We start from the raw sequence: 22,028 nt of genomic DNA, 5'->3' as shown, positions 1-22,028 counted from the left end.
ACCCAAGAATTTTGGGAAATGGAGGTAGTTTTCTAACTTGTAAAATGGGAATTCTACTAGTTGCATTACATACCTCATGGAGTTATTGAGAAACAAAGGGCTTATAAACCTTAACATGCTATAGGAATGTGTGCTATTTTTAAAAGCAGTCCTTATTAAGTATGCCTAAGGTGTTCCAGACTGTAAGAGGGTTAAAGGTCTCAGATCAGAATAGACTTAACTTCCTATTTTCAGTCTTCTTTCTTTATAAGGGAGGGAGCCACCCAGAAAACATTGAGGGAACTTGAACTCAAAAAGATAGAAACTTCTCAAATCAAGAAAGCCCATGAAAGTTTGATACCAAAAACAGAAATGAGAAATAAGAGAGAAGAATGTTTTTCAAGACATCTGGATATAAGGACCAAAGAAAAAAAAGCAGGAATTTTATTCAGCAAATATCTAGTAAATGCCTCCTGTATACCAGGCACTATGATAAGTGCTAGGGATATACAGATTTAAAAAACAGTCTTCCCTTCAAGGAGCTTACATTCCACTGGGGAGAAATAGCACATACACAAATAAGTATATAAAAATATTCTAAATAAATTTTAGAAAATAATTTGAAGGCAAGGAACTCCAACAATTGAAGGGAGTTAAAAAGGGTCTCCTGCAGAAGGTGGCATTAGAACTGTGCCTTTAAGGGAGCTGGGGATCCCAAGAGACAGAGGGGAAGGGAAAGAGCCTATGCAAAAGTAAGAAGTGGAGTGTTAGAATATTATTTATGGAGGTGGATAAAGGTGGGGCAAGTAGGCCAGTTTGTTTGCTGTGTGTTGGTTTGTATAGAGCCTGAGGGGCATTCACCTGGAGTCAGTCTGGAAAGAAAGGATGGGGCCATATTGTGAAGGCTTTTAAATAACAAACCAAGGAGTTTGTAGTTTTACAGGCAATTGGGAGATAGTGATCTTCTTGGGCAGAGGAATTACATAGATCTGTACTTTGGGACTATCAATTTGGCAGCTATTTTGAGGATAGTTTAGGGATGGGGAAAAGTAGATGCAGAGAAACCAATTATGACTCTATTATAGTAGGCCAGATGATTGCCTGAACTAAGATGGTGGCCATGTAAGTGAAGATAAAGGGACAGACATAAGACATTGGGGAGATAAAATCAACAAGACTTCTTAAGTTATTTAATATGGCGAAGTCAAGAAAAAGTAGTAAAGGAAAAGGAAGAGTGAAGGATGATTAAAATGTTGCAGACATGGATGACTAGAATGATGGTGGTATTCTCAATACTACCACCAACAGAAATAGGGAAATTAGGAAGAGGAGTTCCATTTAGAGGGGAGAAGAGACAATGAGTTTTGTTTTGGATACTCTGAATTTTAGATGGCTATGGGACATCCAAATGGAGGTCTGAAGGGCAGGAGAGAAATGAGGTCTGAATTGTACATTTTGGGTGTCACTTGCAAATAGATGATAGTAGAGCTATGGAAACTAATAAGATCACAGAGAATATACTGAAGGAAGAGGATCCAGAACAGAGCCATGATAGATACATTCGTGCAGAGGCATTGGATGATGAACCTGCAAAAGAGAATGAGAAGGAATGTCAAAAATGTAGGAGGAGAGCAAGGACAAAAACCTAGGAAAGAAAGTACCACAGGGAGAAGAGGTTATCGAGAGTGCCAAATGCTGCAAAGAGGTCAAAAAAGAGGAAGATAAGAACAATCTATTAGATTTAGCAATAAAAAAAATTCTTGTGATATTGGAAAGAGAATTTCAGCTTATTGATGAGGTTAGATGCCAAATTTCAAGGAGTTTAAAAGTGAATAGAGGATGAGGAAGTTGAGAGAATGAATATAAACAGTTTTTACTAACTCTTTGGCTGTGAAAGTGAAGAAAGGTATAGGACAATAGCTTGAGGGGGTGGTAGAGTCAAGTGAAGACTTAATGGATGGAGTACTAGACTAGGCAGCAGGAAAGGAGTCAGTGGAGGGAGGAGTAAGGAGAGGAGGGGGAAAAGAAAGAGGAATGGAGACTAGAGTTAAATGATTAAAAGATCAAGCTCTCAGAAGAGATGGCATTAAGGGCACATGTGGAGGGGCTAGTCTTAAGGAAAAGGGATGACTCTTACACTAAAACTGTAGCAAAAATGGAGAGAATGAAGGGATAATGTGGAGGAGGTTTTAGGTATAGAATTGGGCAGAAAAGGGAATTCAAAATAGATGGCTCTGATTTCGCAGCAAAGTATAATCAAAGTCCTCTGCTGTGAAAGAAGGGAGGTGGGGCAAGATAGGTGACCTGAAGAAAGAAGAGAAGGACTGGCAAACAGCAGTGAGGGCCCAGTCATATTTAGATTATATACAATTTTAGATGGCCTCTGTCAGCATGGTTATATGACTTCCTCCAGGGGGTTTAGCATCAGGAGAGCAGGAACAGACAAGGTGAAAGGTAGGAGTAAACCAAGATTGGGGAAGTGACTCAGAAGGAAAACAATGCTGAGATAGAGTGATATAAGACCTTAGATGTTGATCATCATGCAGGAACCCAAGGCAAAGTGTTTAAGGAAGGAAACCTAATAATACCTAGGAAAGAAGAAATCATCTAGCAATGTTAATTTCAGTGTAAAATGTAGGGAGAAGAAAAGTGGTAAAAATAAGAGAATCACAAGGGAGAGGTTTAAGAACAATAGGAATAAGATATCATAAGTTGTGTTTATGAGGTGAAAAGAAAAGACAATAATCACTCTAATTTTATCAATTCATTATCTATATGCCTTATATGTGTCAAATTTTTAAACCTATGTTATTTCCCCATAATTCAACATATTTCTAGACCTAATCTGTGCTCAGATAATATCAATTAATCTTGACAGTAGCCTGAATGACTTATGATTAATAGGTAAACCCTGGGATGGGAAACCTGCATCCTTGAGGCCACATGTGGTCTTCTAGGTCCTTGGGTGTGGCCTTTTGATTGAGTCCAAGTTTTACAGAACAAATCCTTTTAAGGGGATTTGTTCTATGAAGTTTGGATCCAGTCAAAGGGCTGCACTTGAGGACCTAGAGGGCCATATGTAGCCTCGAGGCTGCTAGTTCCCCACCCCTGTGTAAACCTATCACCCATAAACACAAGATGCATGTGTATAGATCTGCATATACAGGTGTATGGCTAAATACACCCATATGTGTATTTCATATCCCTAGACTTCCTCAACTAAAACTCAGATATTCTGTTACTATATCAGAAACCCCAAAGTGTTACATGATCAACTTAGATTAGGAAATGCTGATAGTCTATTAGACTGATATTATCCCTACTTGTATTAACAAAGCAGAATGATTTAGGCTTCTTAGGGTCAGTTGTACAGAACTGTAATCCATAGCCTCTCAAATTTAGATTTCTTTATATTCAAACTCAATGCTTCCTAAAATACGGATGTGATCCTAAAAATCAATATGATTAGATTATAATGCAAGAAATTACAATCATTTCAAAAAGAATAAGATGCAAGATAGAAAAAAGAAAAAGGATAATTTAGTGACTAAGAAGTAAAAGTATGAGAACAGTACATGGCAGATGGGATGAAAGTTCCACCTATCTCAAATCTTTGTAATGAAACACTTAGGAGAGAAGATATGATTAAATATAATAATAGCTAGCTAGCATTTACATAGCACTTGAAGTTTCCAAAGTGCTTTACAATTATCATCTCATTTTATCCTCACGATCTAGGAGGTAGGCTGCATTAATATATTTATTGTATAGTTGATGAAACTGAGACAAACAGAGATTAAGTGACTTAAGTAGTAAGTATCTAGGGCAAGATTTAAACTTAGGTCTTCCTGATTCCAGATCTAGCAGTCTAACCACTGTGACACCTAGCTGCCTTTAAATGAAAAAGAAAAGGAGGGAGAAAGCAAAAGTCAGGTCAAGAACAAGTAGCCACCAATCGTCAACAAAGTACATAATCCTGAAGAAGGGTACAATGAAGAATTCCAAACCAGAATTTGTTAGCAGAAAACAGAGAACCAGGGCTCCCATTCAAAATTCAAAGTTGGACAGAGGAAGCACCATGGACAGCAGCTCAGTGACAGCATGATGAGGAGGAAGAAATGGTAGGGATCAAAGAGATAGATGGAACTAGAAGTGATTTTTGAAAGCCTAAAAAGAAAGGAGGAGGCAAAAAAAAAAAATGTGCGCTACTGCTATGACATTGGAAATAGTATAAAAATATGAAAAGTAGACCTGAGATTTGGTAAACAACGCATACTTGGGTTAATAAAAGCAAGGAGGTCTTCAAGCAGACTCTAAATAACCTATGACTGAGTTTATTGTAGAGGGGACTCCTGTTTAGGAAAAGGTTAGACTAGATGACCTCTAAGGTGACTTCTAACTCTAAGATTCTGATTTTACTTATAATGAATGGTGCACACACTCAGAGGTGGGTGAAGCATTTGTGCACCCACAACATAATTCAGGACCTTGTTGCCCTCATCTGTTGAATTTCAAAATAGCACTCTATCTATTACTGTCCACTGGAGGCTTTGAGCCTTGCTTAACATGTGATTTAATTTATAATATAATTCAGATGTGTGTATTATGGGCAGTAGAATGTTCTGGCAGTATAAATGTGTATTTACAAAAACAGCACTAAAAACCATCCCTTTATGGCTCTCCTCTCCCAACCCTGCTCATGGGATGCATCTTAGGCAGCTATCTGCTTCAAGGTATATGTCTAGTCCCAACTCTTCAAATAGTACAAACATTTTCTATTTGTTAGGAAGCACTTCGATTCCAAAGTCTTTTATTTTGGTGGAGAATGGTGAGGGTAGTGGGGGATTGATCTTAATATATGAGGCCTGCCAGGCTGCTCCCAGAACATGGGCTATAACCCTAAAATGACACCACTTTGAAAGAAGAAAATATGGATACTTACTTAAGAGAGATTTCAAGGGAAAATATATCTCTTCCTGGAGAATAATTTGGTAGTGAAGGGAGAAAAAAAGCTTCAAATTTAGACCCCAAGAATTTATTTCTCTTTGGAGGGATCTTATGCAAAATCACTGGGACTTAATTATTAAATTATCATTTAATCTTGAACTTATGAAATGGTATCTGACAAATTCTAAAGGAATAGCTACTGCCTGATCAATTTCATTTCCTCAAGAAACTGATAGAGTGGCATGTTTGGGTATGACAGCCACAAAGGCAAAGGAACTACTCTTCCCCTTCTCTAGAAACCAATCTAAATATGGGGTCATTTCAGTTTAAAAAAATCACTGTGTCCCAAGAGCTTAACAAAGGAATATGGATAAAGTAGGGAGAAAGACAATCACCTCCATTTTTATCACACATTTTCACCTCCTCCCTTCTTTTTATCACTTTAGGCATGCTCACATCTACATACACAAATATAATATGGTGTAATGGCCAGTCTTGGCATAAGAAAGAACTGGGTTAAATTCTGACTTTGGCACATACTGACTGTGTGACCGTAAGTAAATCACTTAACCTCCCAGTGCCCCTAGGCAACTCTCTAAATCTATAAAATTAAGGAAAAGTTACTGATCTCCATAAACCAAAGGAGTTTGCAAACTGGGAGCCTTTGTACTGATGAAAGGAACCTATCTTCCCATCAACCCCCACTCTCAAAAAAAAGTATACACTAAAAAAAAAATCATGTCCTCTATGTGATATAAATAAGATTATGGAATTTTTTGTGTCATGAAGGGATTCCATTGTAAAAGGCATTTCTAAATGGTTTAAGTAAGAGGGGCTTCCTAGTATCATCAGATATGTGCTATGCTTGGATGATCTTAAGTTTTATTTAATTGCTAATGAGCTCTCAAAAATCATTTATTTATCAGAGTCTAGGAAGAGGGAGAATAATAAACCTTAAAGTCAAAGTGTTAGGAATCAACTGTCTGATGAAGATCAATCAGAAATTTTAAAGGGATCTTTGAAATGTAGAATAAATCAATAAAGACCTACAATTTGATGCTGAAAAATTGACTTTACACGCAACTCATCAACTTCCCTGTTACATAAAAGAAAGCACACCTGTACTATTTTGACTATATGTCCTTCACTACTGTTCCTGTAAGCAGAGGATCAAAGTAGAAAATGTCTTAAGATCCATTTCTAATCCAGGATGCTTGAAATTCTATGTATTTGAAAAGAAAAAAGAAAAACTAATTTTCTAATCCTTTATAAGCCAAGAGCCTGTGGGAGCTTTTTTAAAAACCATTTTAATTTTCCTTCTAATGCTATAAATGTAAAAGAAACCATCGGCCTTTCTCTAATGTTGTTGTCGGCCTGTACCTTGGCACTTATCTGTTAGCACAGCCAAGATGGCTATTATTAGCAAAGGAGTATGATGCTATTTTTTAACATTTTATTAATAATGCATTGTGTTTACATAGCATCTTTCCCTCTCAAGCACTCAAAGTTCTTTGCATATCAGCTCATAAATCCCTTGGAGGTCCCTTATCTGCAGATTTGTTTGGGGGAGGGGAAGAAGGAAGGGATATAAAGTTATTTCTTAAGTTTAAATGCAAGAGTTTAAGAAGTTTTTTTTTTTTCCCCCAAGGTCACCTATTGATTGCCCAGTTAATTTAGAAAGAGAATCTATATCACTTAATTTACAGGCCAGTGTTCTGACCTATAGACCATCAGCTACTCTCACGTTTTGGGCCATACTCGTGACAATCTTATAACATTCACTCTAGAGACTGTGATGAGATTTGGGACATTGCCTAGATTCTGGTCAGGAAAAAGCAGAGCAAATGCTGCTTACTCAGTCTCTTCTTTGGTACTTTGCTCCTATCTTGGGAAAAAGGTGAAAATGTTTGGAGGAAGGGAACAGGAAGACAGCAGATGAAAAATACAATCAATGTAGCTTGACCAGCAGACAGTAGAATGGGCACCCAGAAGCCTGCATAGCAGTTACACTTCAATGCAGCAGAGGTACAACAGTCAAGAGAAACCTATGCAACAAATAAGCAATCTCCCCCAGCCCACTTCATCTCCCCTGATAAAGCAAGAGGCAATTTTGGGGAGGGAGTATGGAGGATTTTAAAGAAGACAGGCCACCTACCACCCGCTGCTTTCAAAATTTTCTTGTTCTATAGTTTTATAATTCCCACAATTGCCTTAAATTCCAATTACTCTTGTTTCAGACGCCATCGCTGTCAGATATTTGTGCTCTAATTTAAGGGTGAAGGATGCTAATTACAGATGTGATTGAGAGTCTCTAAGTGTAATTAGTTGAAAGTATTAATTTTCAGCTCTGAAGGTGGGACATCAAAATCTGCATAGACACTCAACTCTTCACGTCAACTCCCTCCCCTCCAAATGCATGGCTGATATTGAGCTGAATATCTAGACCTTAACCAATTTATGTACTTGTGGGACTTCAGCTCTTATTAGTAAGGCCAAATTTACTTTTATCTACTAAATTCTAAACTACCTGCCTATTTTTAATAGGAGAGTGAAATTCACTGACAGGCTTCTTTCCAATGACAGGCTTCTTTCCATTTTTCCACCTTTTACTTAAACTCTAAAATATGCACGTCTCATAATTAATCAAATTAATTCAAAATTTAATATTTAATATTTGATTATGATATTTCATGTCAGATTTTAAAGTATTAAAGCATTCCACAATATAGACCCTGCTGGTTTCTGTAGTTAGGTAGCACAGTGGATAGACTGAACCTGGAGTCAGGAAGACCAGAGTTCAAAACCTGCCTAAGAAAGACACTTATTTACTAGCTACCTGACCCTGGGTAAGTCACTTTGATTCTATCCAACTTCAGTCCTTTCATCTGTAAAATGAGGGTAATGAATTAATAAAGCATTTATTGAGCATTTACTATATACAGAACACTGTGCTAGGTGCTGAGGACACAACAGGAAAATGAAAAGTCCCTATTTTAAAGGAGCTCACGTTCTCATGGGAGAGACAACACATGGAAGGTTTCAGCAGCACATTGAATAGAAAGATCCCATGATCCTTAGGGCATGGGGCAAAACATCTACCTCTCAAGGTTGTTGTGAGAATAAAACATGATAATATTTATAAATGTACTTTGCAAACTAAGGTACTATATAAATATTTTTCTTTTTTTTGGTAATTTTTAAAATTTATTCTAAACTTGAATACAAAATGAGAAAAGAAAAAGAAAACCATTGCCCTGTACTCTGCAGAACATAAGAAAGGATTCAATATAGAACAATATATTTCCATTTCAAGAAAACCCGTATAATAAATCCTAAGTATAAAAGCTTCCCAGCTTTTCTTTGCTTCCTTGTAGGTTTTCTTTTGTTCTTTGCTGTGCACTTTTTATTTTTTTCCCTCCTTCCCACCCCTCTGCCCTAAAGAAGGCTACACTTAAACTCAGATATGTGTGTGCATGTGTGTGTATGTATACACACACATATACATGGATTTCTATAAACATACACATATATACACACACATACACTCATACACACATATATAAGGCCATACTATGCTTATTTCCACTTATCTGCTTACCTGAAGGTAGATAACATCTTCCTTCATCAGTCCAAGTCGTTCCATGTTTTTCTAAATCCACCGGCTCATCATTTCTTACACCATAGCAATATTCCAACACAATTATATTCTATCTGAGAGTCTATGAAAGATTTTTCCCAGTTTTCTGCATCATCTATTTTTGGCTGCATAAGTTTTATTTGCACAAGAAAATTTTAATTTAAAATAATCAAAATATAATATTAATATAATATATGGTATATTTATCTATTATATGATATATTATATAATATATTATACAATATTTCTAAATAAAATATATCATGTGTGATAAATGTAATAATCAAAAATAATTTATACTTCAACAATGCTCATACCTTATAATGTAGTTTAAGATCTAATACTGCTGAAACTGCTTTCTTTATATCCTTTTTCTCCTGATTTCTTTGAAGTTCCTGATTTGTTCTTTCAAATGAACTTTGCTATTAGCTTTCCTTCACTCAGGCCAACCTCCATCCCTGGAGGCTGGGTCTTTCCTGGGGTCCTCTCAGGTTGTCTTAGGAAAACAACTGCTTTACCCTGACTTTTGTTTATGTCTCGCTACTCTAAGTTCACTCTGAGGTGATGTTCTATCTTTTTGTGGAGGAAATTTGGAGAGCTGAAAGTTTTCTGACCTACTCCATCTTCCTATAAATGTTAATTATTATTCATTATTATTATTGTAATTTATCAAAATTATTTAAATGTGTGGCCAAAGATGAAAATTGAAAGATCAAGTTATGAACACCTGCTGTATTTATAGATTCTTAATAGTGGATTATGTGTTACACTAGCAAGGGTCTTTCTCTGCTTTCGTGTATAAGTGCTCAAAAGGCAAAGCAGTCAATAAAAGGTTTTTTTCAACAGTAATGGGAGGGTGGGGATAGGTAGAAAAATGTGCCATAATACAAATAGATTTTGCAGGAATGAAAACTTTCCTCTGAAGAAACATAATAATAGTTAATAATAGCTAATATAGCATTTATTATGTGCCAGGCACTGTGCTAAGTGTTTTACAATTATTATCTCATTTGTTCATCACAACAACCCTGGAGGTAGGTGCTGTTATTATCCCCATTTTATAGCTGAGGAAACTGAGACAGACAGAGGTTAAATGATTTGCTCAAGGTTACACAGCTAGTAAATGTCTGAGATTGGATTTGAACTCCAGTCTTCCTAACTTCAAGCCCAGCATTTGATACATTGTGTCATCTAGCTGCTGGAAGCATGTTGCCTACTGTCCAAGAAAGAAAAAAAAACCAAATATTTATTTCTTCAAAATGGAGTCTACTTTGGTGGATTGAATACTCAGAAGTCTATAGACTAATTTCTGGGGAATTGGAAAAGCTTCTTTGCCCGGGATTATTTTTTCCAAAAGGTCTGTAACTGCCAGAAAGTTTTCTATTAGAGATGAATAGAATCTTATTTTGAGAGAAAAAGCCTAAAAATCATTGAGTCCAAGCCCAACCTTCCCCCAAAGAAGACCCCTCTGTTACAGCATTTCTGAAGGACAGTTTTTCAGTCTCTACTTGAATGTTTCTAAGCACCTGGCCAGTTTCAGGATGTGAACTGTTCTGCAGTTGGCCAGCTCCACCATTGAGAAAATTCTTATATAGAGCCCAAATATGACTCCCAATAACTTCCATTCATGGACCCTATTCCTCTGCTCTAGAACTGTGAAGAATAAGACTTATCCCTTTTCCACATGGCAGCCAAAGATATTCAAAGAGAGTATTGATATTCTTTCATACATATGAAAACCTAGAAGTTGAGCCATTCCTTCATATATTACAGTTTCTAACTTTCTGCCATCCTGGGTGTGCCATTTCTAAATTCTATCTAAATTATCAAGGTCCTATTTAAAATATGACACCCAGAAACAATACTCTAAATGTGATCCAAACAGCACAGACTATTATGGACCTTTACCTAGACACTAATTCCTTTGGGATAACAGAATGAATGTTTTCAGTTATTTATTTGTTTGTTTGTTTATCTCCAAGATATTTTTTAGCTCCATATCCTATGATCTATCATCCCATGACAACTGAAGTCCTTCCAATTTCAAATTTCAGTGATTTTTAAATAACCAGATAGTTCTTGGTGAAAATTGTCTCTGGTGTCTTTCTCCTTTCTTTTATGTACCCTCTCACGCTGCAATAGTGAGCCCCCTATCCCTCCACAGTACTCTCATAGATTATCCTTTAACTATCTGTGCACTTTATCAGAGCTACCCTCTTCACGAGTATGAGCATCAATCCCAAACTATTCTTCTCCTTAGCATCGCTAATCCTTCCTACCAATTCCTATAAGATTCTATTAAGCTTTGGACAAACTGATTAAAATAATTTATAAGAATATGTGAATGTGGTACACTGGATAGAGTGGTGGATTTCAGAGTAAGGAAAATGAGTTCAAATCCAGCCTCAGACATTTACTAGCTGTTTGACCCTTGGCAAGTCCCTTGACCTCTGTCTGTCTCAGTTTCCTTATCTGTAAAATGGGGATTAATAATAGCACCCAATGCCCATGGTTGTTGTGTGGCAATAATGAGATAATATTAATGAAATGCTTTGCACACCTTAAAACTTAAATGTTAGCTTGTTATTATTCATAATAATACATTAAAATGGGTATTAGAGATCATAACACAAAAAATGTAAGAGAAGTAGATCATATACCTTTCATAGTTATGGGTAGGAGACGTATTCCTAACCAACAGGGGACAAAAACAATTATGATAAAGCAGATAATTTTAATTACATGAAATTGTAAAGTTCCTGCACAAAAAAATTAATGCATGTAGGGGGAAAGGGGAAACAGTAGACTGGGGAGAAATCTTTCAATCAGATTTCTTAGCAAGGGGTTTAGCATTCAAGAATATAGATGACTAACAGAAGTAAATAGGACCAAAAGCCATTCCCCAATGGATAAGTAGTCAAAAAATGTGAACAGTTCTCAAAAGAATTACAAACAACAACTATATTCCAAGCCACAATTAATAAGAGAAACCTAAATCAAAACAAGGCTGATGTTTTACCTTACACCCAACAAATTGGCAAAGAAGAAAAAAATTATAATAGCCAGAGTTGGATTGTGGAAAGACACACTAAGGCATTGTTGATGTATACTACAATCCAGCCAGACTGGCCTGTTTGTTGACATGACACTCCATGTCTTTGGGGCCTTTGCATTAGCTATCTGTCATGCCTGGGATCACTCTCCTGACCTCTGTTTCTTAGAATCTCAAGTTTCCTTCAAGGCTCCGTTCAAATGATATCTTCCATGTGAAGTCTTTTCTTACCCTCCCTCAACCCATTCTTCCCTAGCTGTTAGAGCCTTTCCAGCAAAATTTACCTTGCGATTATTTTGTATCATTTTGAATATGCCTATATTTCACGTTGCCTCCCCCGTGTGTATTGTAAACTCCTTAAGGACAGATATTGTTTTAATTCTGTCTATGTATTTCCAACACCTAATACACTGCCTGGCACATAATAAGGTACTTAAGAAGTCACATGTTAAATCCTGCTTTGTTCCTAGACAGATAGACAGGGAGCAGCTAGTGAAGCTTGCATGTGGAAAAGCAAGAGAGAGAGAAGAAGAAAGGAAGAAAGAAAGAAAGGGGGGGAAGGGAGGGAGGGAGAGAGAGAAAGAGATAGAGACACAGAGAGAGATAGAGAGAGACAGAGAAAGAGAGAAAGAAGAAAGACAAAGAAAGAAAGAAAGAAAGAAAGAAAGAAAGAAAGAAGAAAGAGAGGAGGAGAGAAGGAAGAAGGAAAGAAGGAAGGAAAGTACAACACTCAAGCAACCATGCTTCTCTTGGCAGTAGAGATCATTTTAACTACTGTTCTTACTGTTTGTTCCTTGGTGACTTTTAAGTGCTTCTTAATCTGTGTTGCCTGAGTAGTGCAATAGGCAAGGGGACACCCTTTATTGCTCACTCACCTTCCCCCTCAAATAACCTCATAGATGTCAGACCCACCCTCAAAGAGCTTACAGTCTACCTAGGGGAGACAACATGGACATATGCATGGGCATATTCAAAATAGATACAAAATAATCACAAGATAATTTTTGCTCGGAAGGCTATTCAGAAAAGGCTTTATATAGAAGGTCTCATCTGAGGGGAACCTTGAAGGAAACTTAGATTCTAAGAAGCAAAAGTCAGGAGAGAGTGATTCCAAGCATTTGGAACAGCAAACACAAAAGCATACAAGCAAGAGATGGAGTATTATGTGTGAAGAACACCTGGAGGGCATTCAGTTAATCAGTCAATAATCATTTATTAAGTGCCTATCATGTACCAGACATTGTGCATAGCACAAAGGAAGGTTAAAAAAAATCCATGCTCTCAAGGAGTCCACAGTTTAATGGGCTGGGGGGAGGGGGGGAACAATATGCAGATAACTATGGAGAAACAAGCTATATATAGGATTAATTGGAGATAATCAAGAGAGGGAAGGCACTAGAATTAAGGGAAATGGGAAAGGCTTCCAATAGAAGGTGGGATGTTAGCTAGGACTTAAAGAAAGCCAGGGGGCAGAGATGAGAAGGGAGAGGATTCTGTATATGAGGGATAGCTAATGAAAAGCATGGAGTCAGGAGATGGGGTGTCTTGTTGGAGGCGCAACAAGGAGGCTGGTGTGAAGAGTATGTGGAAGTGATGGGGAATGTAAGAAAACTGAAAAGGCAGGAGGGAGCAGATTATATAGGGCTTTGATTTTATATTTGATCCTGGAGGTGATAGGAAGCCACTGGATAGGAACTATCCCCGTTGTTGAGAGGGGTGATGTATTCGGACCTGCATTTTAGGAGGGGTGTATAATAAGGTGAGAAATGTAGACTAGCAGCAGACAATGAAGAACTGAAAATGCCAAACAAAAGAGTTTATACTTGAACCTGGAGCCAATAGGGAGCCACTAGAATTTATTAGGTAGAAGAGTATTTTGGTCAAAACTGTGCTTTAGGAAAAAATCACTTTGGCAGCTATGTGGGAAGAGATTGACACCAAGAAACCAATTAGGAGGCCCATTGCAGTAGTCCAGACAAGAGATAACAAGAGCCTGAACTACAGTGGTGACTGTGAGATTGATGAGAAGGAAATGGACTTGAGAGATGTTGTCGAGATAGAAATGACAGAATTTGGCGATGGATGGATATGTGAGGTGAGTGAAAATGAGAAATCTAGGATGACACGGATTGCAAATCTGTATGAACCTGCTTGTGATATCTTTGAAGAAAAAGAAAGACATCCCAACAGTAGCAATTCCCTATCCTCAATCAGCTCCTTTTCCAAATAGAGGGCTCATTATAACCAGATTTTCAAACCATTAGGCAAACATTATCGCATTCAGTCTCAGTCATATCCCCAAGAGGCAGAATAAAAACAAGCTGTCCTATGGGTATGCAAAGGTTGATACTACAGACATACTCTCATCCCACTCTGAATGACTTTTCCTTAGAATTGTGAGGGCCAATGCTGAGCCATCCCCACTCTCTCTCATTCAGTAGTTCTTGTGATCAAAACCAAATATTTACAAGATATGCCGCAGTTTAGGAAGGTAGTCTATGCTACAATCTTTCTTCAGGTCAAAACTTCATGGTTTATCTTTGAACTTCACTCCATACCACCTCTTGGCAACATTCATTCATTCAATTCACACTTACTGAGCGTCTATATGCCTAAGAAACCGAAACCCTGGGCTAGACAAAAACAAAACGGTTTCTGTCTTTGAAAAGCTGAGATTTCATTGGATGCAACACATACACAGGTACATGTATATTATATCCAACATTTATGCAAAATAATGTGAGGCAATCACAACTAGGGGAAGTAGGAAGTGACTCTTATAGAAGAGCTAAGTCCTTGAGCTAAGCCTTGAAAAGAGTATTAGAGGTTACAAAGTTGGAGGTAAGGAGAGAGCATTTTAGGCAGGGGAAACCACCAATGCAAAGTCTTGAGGGCAAGAGATTAAATGTAGGGAACTGCAAGTAGGCAAATTTAGGGGGCATGGAGAATGATGGTGAACGTATAATCAACCTGCTGAGACAGACTGGGAGAGGTTTTTTAAATGTCATACAGAAGGATTTGCATTTTACCCCAGAGGCAATAGGAAGCCATCATGCTTCACCAGCAGAGGAGTGACAACAACTACCCCTAACCAGAAGAGCTGAAGCTGGATTGAGTGTCAGTCAAATGTGATTCAGTGCTTATTCTCAGAGTGGCCTTGGGAGGTCTTTTCTCTGGGCCTCAGTTTCCTTGTTAGTAAAATGAGAGATTTAGGCTAAATTATCTCTAAGGTTCCTTCTGCCTGCTCTAAACTTATGATCCTATAACTCTAAGAAAACCTGAAGAAAAAAGAGTGGTTCACCCTAGACTAGCTGTTGAATCAGTCATAATTTGCAAAGCTATGTATCCACTGCTTGTTCTAGAACAGACCTGCACAACTTGGCAGTAGGTAAGGGCCAAAATTAAAACAGGTTAACTTGCTGTGACAGTAAACTTGTTAACTCAGGTCACAGATAGGTTAGACTAGGGACTGACTGATGATGGTTAGTTGCCTCAGGTCACACGACAAGCAGGAGAGAGCGTGCAGTGGCGATCCTACAATATTCCAGCCACCCAAAATCCTTTGGCAGCTACAAGGCCTTATGTTGTGCAGGCCTCTTCTAGAAAAAAGTAAGAACTGAAATGTGGTCATTTGAGATTGACAGCCTGACCTAACCAACTCCCTATCCAGTTGTAAGAAACAACATTTAATGAATAGGCTGTGCGTGTTCAGTTTCTACTTCCTGTTGAAGAAACAAGTCAAGAGGACAACTGCTTGCCTGAGTTCGGGGAAATGAACTGGATGACATTTAGAGGTTCTTTTCAAGCCTGTCGATACTTTGGTCAAAACTAGAAGAGGAAAAAAGGCTGTAGACTAAGAACGTAGGTTAAGTTACAAAAGAAGGAAAGGGTGATCTGAGAAATCAAAATGTAGAGAGTTTAAACAGAATAACTTTTCGGCCTTTACAAACTTAGTTCAACAGACCCAGAAAATGAAAGCATTAACACCAGTGGGACCAGGTGCATCAGTTGCCTCAGTTAACACAATAATTATTTTATAATTTAAAAAGTAAATTTAGAATAATTTTACTATAGTTCCTCCTATCTGTACAAATAATTACAAGCGGATATTATAATTTTACTTTGAAATAGAAATTTATATTCTATCTCTATGTTCTTTGATTTATGGATAAAATAAAGACCATGAATTGAGTCAATTGGTGCAGCTTAGTCTTTTTAGGTATTCTTAAATTCTGGACCTTAAGAAAGGAGAATATTATCACTTTACTCCAGGTGGCATTACAGAATTACAATAAAATGAACCTCTGCTGAAAATTCTTCCATTTAGCCATCTGAAATCATTGCTGTTTCCCTGGCAGCTTCCTAAAATCCTCAGAACAGGCTTTTTTTTCCTTCTCTAACTATACTCGGCTTTATATAAAAGTAATTTGTCTATTTTTTAAAACATATATGAAAAAGAGAAGAATACATTTGAAGTGATAATTAATTTGGAAAAGGACATGAATCTTTTTCATGCTGAGATCACCGTCACTGGTGTCTCTTTAACCACAACCCCAAACAAAATGTTTGCTTAAATTTTCAGTGAAACTTTCATTGACCAGAACCTTTAATTAATAAAAGTAACATTTAATTAACCCTAAATAAATGGAACCCCTAATTAGCCAGAACTTTTATATCTGTATAGAAAAAATTTATTAAAATAAAGAAAGTTGATATTAGGAATTTGTAGAACAAACAAACAACTTAAAGAGAATAACAAGAATCAAGGAATATGCAAATCCTGATCTACAGCAGGTATTGGAATCCAAGGATCAGTTGATTTTAAGGGATTATTCTTAAAAGGTCTCTCTGAAATAGTAATACTATAAGTCCTTCAGTGCCTTCTCCCAACCCTTAGGGTTCGGTCCATTTTTCTAACTATTTCCCTTGCTATTCTCCCGTCACTCCTCCCTTCCCTCCTCTGTCCAGTATTTCTATTCATGTTCTCAGCTGACTAACATCAAACCTCTGCTCGTTGATAATTACAGTGTTAGGTGATAGTTCTTAAAGTCTGGAAATAAAGCCCAATTCTCCTGCTTACTACCTGTCTGTCCTTGGACAGATAACATCCCATTTCCTGTTATCAGGATTAAGAGCCAGTCAGAACCTTTTGGATCCCAACTTGACTATGAGCTCCTTGACAGTGGGGGCTGTCTTTTGCCTTTCTTTTTAACCTCAGCTCTTAGCACAGTGCCTGGCACATAGCAGGTGCTTAATGAATGTTTACTGACTGACTTACTCATCTTAGATATTTCTAGTCCAAAACCCTATAATTTTACAGAGGAGGAAATTATGATCTTTCAGTCAATGGAGGGCTTACAATAATGCAACCCACCCCATCTCACCCCCATTGCCTGTGTCTATGTGTCCAATGAAGGGATTTTAAATCATGAACTCCAAGGAGATACATACTATACATTATTATTTTGCGTATAAAGGACCACATGCAAGTGAGTACTTACTAAAACATTTATTTACATGGCGGTGATGGACTAACTAATCTGGAATATAAATAAGGAAAAATGGATCAGGTCTTTACAAAAGCACTTAGCAGTTACTGTCTAGAGGCAGAACAGAAGTCAAGTTGTGGACATTACCACCTTTAGAACATTATAAATCATACAAGTCACGTTTTCTCCAAATCTTCATAAAAGGAAGTGGCAAATAACTTTGCAAGATCTCATTAAAATAGAACAATAAAACCCAAACTATAGCATCATTAAAGCAGAGGCAATAATTCCATTAAAAAGAAAACATGGAAACCATAGGTAGGGGGACATTCCTAATCTGACTGGGGCTGTGGGAACAAAAGCATAATTGGATTGAAGATATGCTACAATTCTACTTTAAAGTTTATTGGGAAGCGACAGTGACCAGAAAATGAAAGTTGGATGCTCCCTGCAAAAAGAGGAAAGGAACAGTTCTAGATGGAAATTCAAGACCTCACTGACAATTTTGGTGATGGTGGGGCAGGGGAGGGATGTCAAAATTTTAAATTGTTCTGAGAGCCATTATAGATAATGGAAAGTGTTAGAATTGGAGAGCCAGGAGGAAGCAAGACTCTAATCCTACCTGACATTTGCTAGTTTTACAACAATAAGCACCAATTTCAGCTTCAATTTCCTCCTCAGGAACCCTTTAATCTTCTCTGTTGCTATTCCCCAAGCCCTCCTCAAGTCCTCCTTTCAAGTGACCTAATTCAGAAATGGAGAATGGCCTTTATTATACACACCTAAAGCTAAGTAAAATAAGACTAAACTACTACAATATCTATCAACTCAGGAAATGCCTTAAGTTCAAATTCAGACATTATATCCACATGCAGGCTGCATGCATCTCTGGCTAGAGATATTGGTAAAGTGGAAGCTGGGGCGGAAAGAACCCCCATAGAAAATCCTTCTTGGTTCTTAGAATTTCTTCTACTTGACTAATATTGCCAATGCTCTGACAGAGCCACATAAATGGGAATTCGTGTTCCAAACATGAAGCGTGGGCATAAAATGACATTAAAATGTAAGTGAGATATACACAAATATAGATGTATACATTTAGGAAATTTCTAGACCAAGAAAAAAAATGCCTTAAAGTCAGTACACCATAATTTGTTTCTAAGCATACATAAGTGTTAAGAATGACATTTTAAACTTGATTCTGTGGCATTTTCCCTATCCTCCAAAGTCCCCCTATTTCATAAGCAAGAACCTGACTTTTATACTGACAATCTGGTACATATGGCATATAACATATCATGTCAGTAGCTGAAATTCGTTATCTGGTCCTGTGGGTCTTACTCCCTGGAAGGCTATTGAGTAATTCAGAATTCTCCTCTTCCTTAGCTCAGTAGAACTCTCTTAAAATAAATTTAACTATATCTGGTCTGAAAAATCTTCTGTTGGCTGTCTTCTTCCTGGCTGGAGGGCAGAAGAAAGAGAACTAGACTGGAAGTCATCAGGCCTAGGGTCTTATTCTGGCCCTTACAGCTGCTTAGCTGTGAGAACTTAGACAAGCCCCTTAATATCTCTAGCCTGATATGCCCTATATGAAAAATTACATTCTCCAAGTTCTGTTCCCATTCCAACAGCCTATTCTATTTTAAATATTGAGAGGGTAACATTTCTAATTCAAATTAGAATTTTAGCTATCACTGAAAATATTTAATTCTTGTTCACTATGAGTTAAAGACCCTGGCATATTTGCATAATTTAAATGGTAGAATTAGACAGTAGGCATTTATAGTCACTAGTGAGTTAAAAATAAGTTTTCTGCTGAGCAGCTAACAAATTATTACGGGCTTTCCCTCATTTATCAGCAGAGAGTTGTCAGCTAATAGTCAAGTTATAACTGAAAACATGGCATCTTACTTATTTCTGCAATTTCTCCATGAATGTCATTCATCCATGAATCATCAAGTTGGTTTTCTAAACTCCTTTAAAATCTTACTAATTTGTGCTGCAACAACAGAATCTCACTTGATCTGACTTGGAGACAGCACAGAATTTGGAATCAATGTCTTGGAGTAGTGGACAGTGCTGGACTTTGACTCAGGAAGACCTGGGTTCAAATCATACCTCAGATACAAAATATCTCTGTGACTCCGGGGAAACCACTTAACCACTCTGAGTCTCAATTTCTTCATCTGAAAAATAGAGATAATTAAATGCAGTAATAACTAAAACTCTTTGCACACCCTGAAGTAGTACCAACTATTTCTAACTCTTCCTAGAAATTCTAGAAAAAACTCCTTTATAACATAATCTCAGCTAAGACCCAGTCTTTTGACTTGGCTGAAGTCAGGTGTCTCTTGTCTTGAACCCTGATAATCTAGTGTACAACAAAAATTTGACCACAACACTTCATATCCTCCTGCTGTGGTTGTTGTTGTTGGGTCTTTTTTAGTCATGTCCCACTCTTTGTCATGCCATTTGGGGTTTTCTTGGCAAAGATGCTGGTGCGGTTGGCTCCTTTCCTGTTCATCTCATTTTACAAATGAGGAAACTGAGGCAAGCAGAGTTAAGTGACTTGCCCAGAGTCACACAGCTAATAAGTGTGTGAGGTCAAATTTGAACTCAGGTCTTTTTGACTCCAAGCTTGGCACTTCATCCACTATACCCTCTACCTGCCTCTTATATCCTCCTAAGTGATCATTAATGTTCAGTATTATCCTATTCAATTTACAGTTGGAAAACCAAAAGGCCAGGAAATTTTCTCCAGTCTTGAGCGGATAAAAAGATAGTTTGGAACAAATGGAAGGAGGATGCTTTTTACCCTCAGAGGTTGTACCAACCATCAAAAGAAAACAGTCACAGGTTCCAAAAAGTCTTAAAGGGTTATACACATTCTGGGCTGGCTGGATCGTTAGCCTAACTCAGGCTTCTTCATGTTCCCAGATTCAAATTGTGGACCACTGAAAATATTCAACAGAAGCATGTTCTCCTGGACTCCCTACTGTTAGAACATGTTTCTGGGCTAGCCATCTCTAAGAGCAGAGTTGTTACAAAAGCTGATCTTTTTATGATGCAGAAAGTCCTATGTGATGAGAAGGCCCAATCAGAGAGAGGGTTTGGGGGAAATCAAAGAAAAAGGAAACATTTTCTTTTTGTAAGTCCCATATGTCGCCTCTTAATTTCATTGATTTTTCTTTACCAGGCATATACAGCGGAGTTACATAATACAAAAATATAGCTTATGCAAATCCAAATCCACAGGTTCACAAGAAAGAGAAATAAGAAGTTAAATGGGGCTGGTGATTGATTCCATCTGACATTTCACACAATAAACATATGACCTGGAGTAAAGCCTGAGAGAAGAACTTTGAATCTGCCTCCTCGCCCCTCTCATGGGCGGGTGGGTGGTGGGAGAAGGGAGGTGGTAACAGGGAGAGAAACAGTAACTAGGCACTGAGAGGAGGGCCTTGTGTAACCAAGTCTTGAACCTAGCTCCACTTTGCTCACCAGCTAATCCTTACCCCAAATTTATGGATCCAGTTCATGAACCTCCCTTACCTATATTGTTCCAACCTGCCAGATACTGCCTACTTTGGAGACCTGCTTTAAGGAGAGTGTAAGTTAGACTATATGGGGGTTTTGTCTTTTGGTTTGACTTTAGAACCTAATCTCTGTATAAGATATAAATTTATTGTATTTGAAATCATTCATAACTATGAAAGATAACCTGTTAATCTAATCCTGTTGAACTAAATTTAAGGTGTGTGTCTTTCTCAAGTCATCACACTGATCAGTTACCAAGAAGACCTAACTAGGAAGGAGGCACAGGTTTATCAACAGAAGAAGATGAGTTTTGGGGGGAACAAGATGGGACGTTTAAGATATTAGAGATGTTGAATGTCAAGAGGGCACAGCTCTGACTTCCATGAGGTCTGTACTTCAAAAAAAAGGGAGAGAGCCCAGCTAAAAAGACCAAGCTTAAAAGAAGAGCAACATGTGGCTCCACTTCTCAAATGCTTAACTTGGGCTTTGGGGTCAAACAAACTTCCCCCAGTAGAAATTGGAGAAAGTCTGCCTTGCCTTTAATAGGTCAAAAACCTTTTAAAATGTCAATATTTTATTAGAAAGGAATGAAATACACATTTTTGTAGTACATAACATGGGATAATACCTCAGATACCTCAGCAAAGTGCTAAGCATTTTTATAAATATCATTTCATTTGATCCTCACAACAACTCCATAAGGTAGATGCTATTATTATCCCATTTTACAATTGAGGAAACTGAGGCAGAGGTTAAGTGAACTGCTCAGAGTCATGCAGCCTGTAAGTGTCTGAGGCCAGATTTAAACTAAGGTATTCCTGACTCTAGGTCCAGTGTTCCATCCACTACACTGCCAGCTACCTCATGATTACAGTTCGAGCTTATAGAATAATAAGAACTAAGCTGTTTAATAAATAGAAGAATAATGAACTAGAGATATGATTGACTCAATAAAATGATGCAACTTTCAGGAATGTTATTATGACTTATGATATTCATGTTCCATAAAAATCATCCTTTTGCTCTACTCCCTCCAAAATTGCTTTGGCATTTACTTTGGATATTTTGTCTATACTTTGTAAGTATATATGACATTGCTCTCAGGTAGAATATAACCTTTTAAGGTCAAGGACTATATCATTTTTGCTTTTATATTGCTAGGGACCAACACAGTGTCTTACAAACCACAAGTGGTACCTAATAAATGCCTGTTCCATCGATAGGTATAAATCATTCATTCTTTCAAAACAGATTTATTAAGTGCTTATGCATAAGCCAGGAGCTAGGGGTACAAAGACACAATAGTCTTTGCCCTAAAGGTGACAGTGCAAAGTGTGCTGGGAATCAAGAAGACCTGAGATCAAACCTGGCCTCTGACACTTACCAG

The 22,028-nt window shown here is 37.5% G+C and overlaps 1 protein-coding gene across 2 annotated transcripts in view; it reads right to left on the bottom strand.

The window, feature by feature from the left end:
• TMEM163 (transmembrane protein 163) overlaps positions 1-22,028 on the bottom strand; it is a 411,947-nt gene that overhangs the window by 75,991 nt on the left and 313,928 nt on the right. The gene's annotated exons all lie outside the window — the stretch shown is intronic.

This window comes from Trichosurus vulpecula, chromosome 2, assembly GCF_011100635.1.
Source record: "Trichosurus vulpecula isolate mTriVul1 chromosome 2, mTriVul1.pri, whole genome shotgun sequence".
NCBI classification, from domain to species: Eukaryota; Metazoa; Chordata; class Mammalia; order Diprotodontia; family Phalangeridae; genus Trichosurus; species Trichosurus vulpecula.
The sequence above is the reverse complement of the archived record's forward strand: the minus strand, read 5'-3'. Positions and strand labels throughout refer to the sequence as shown.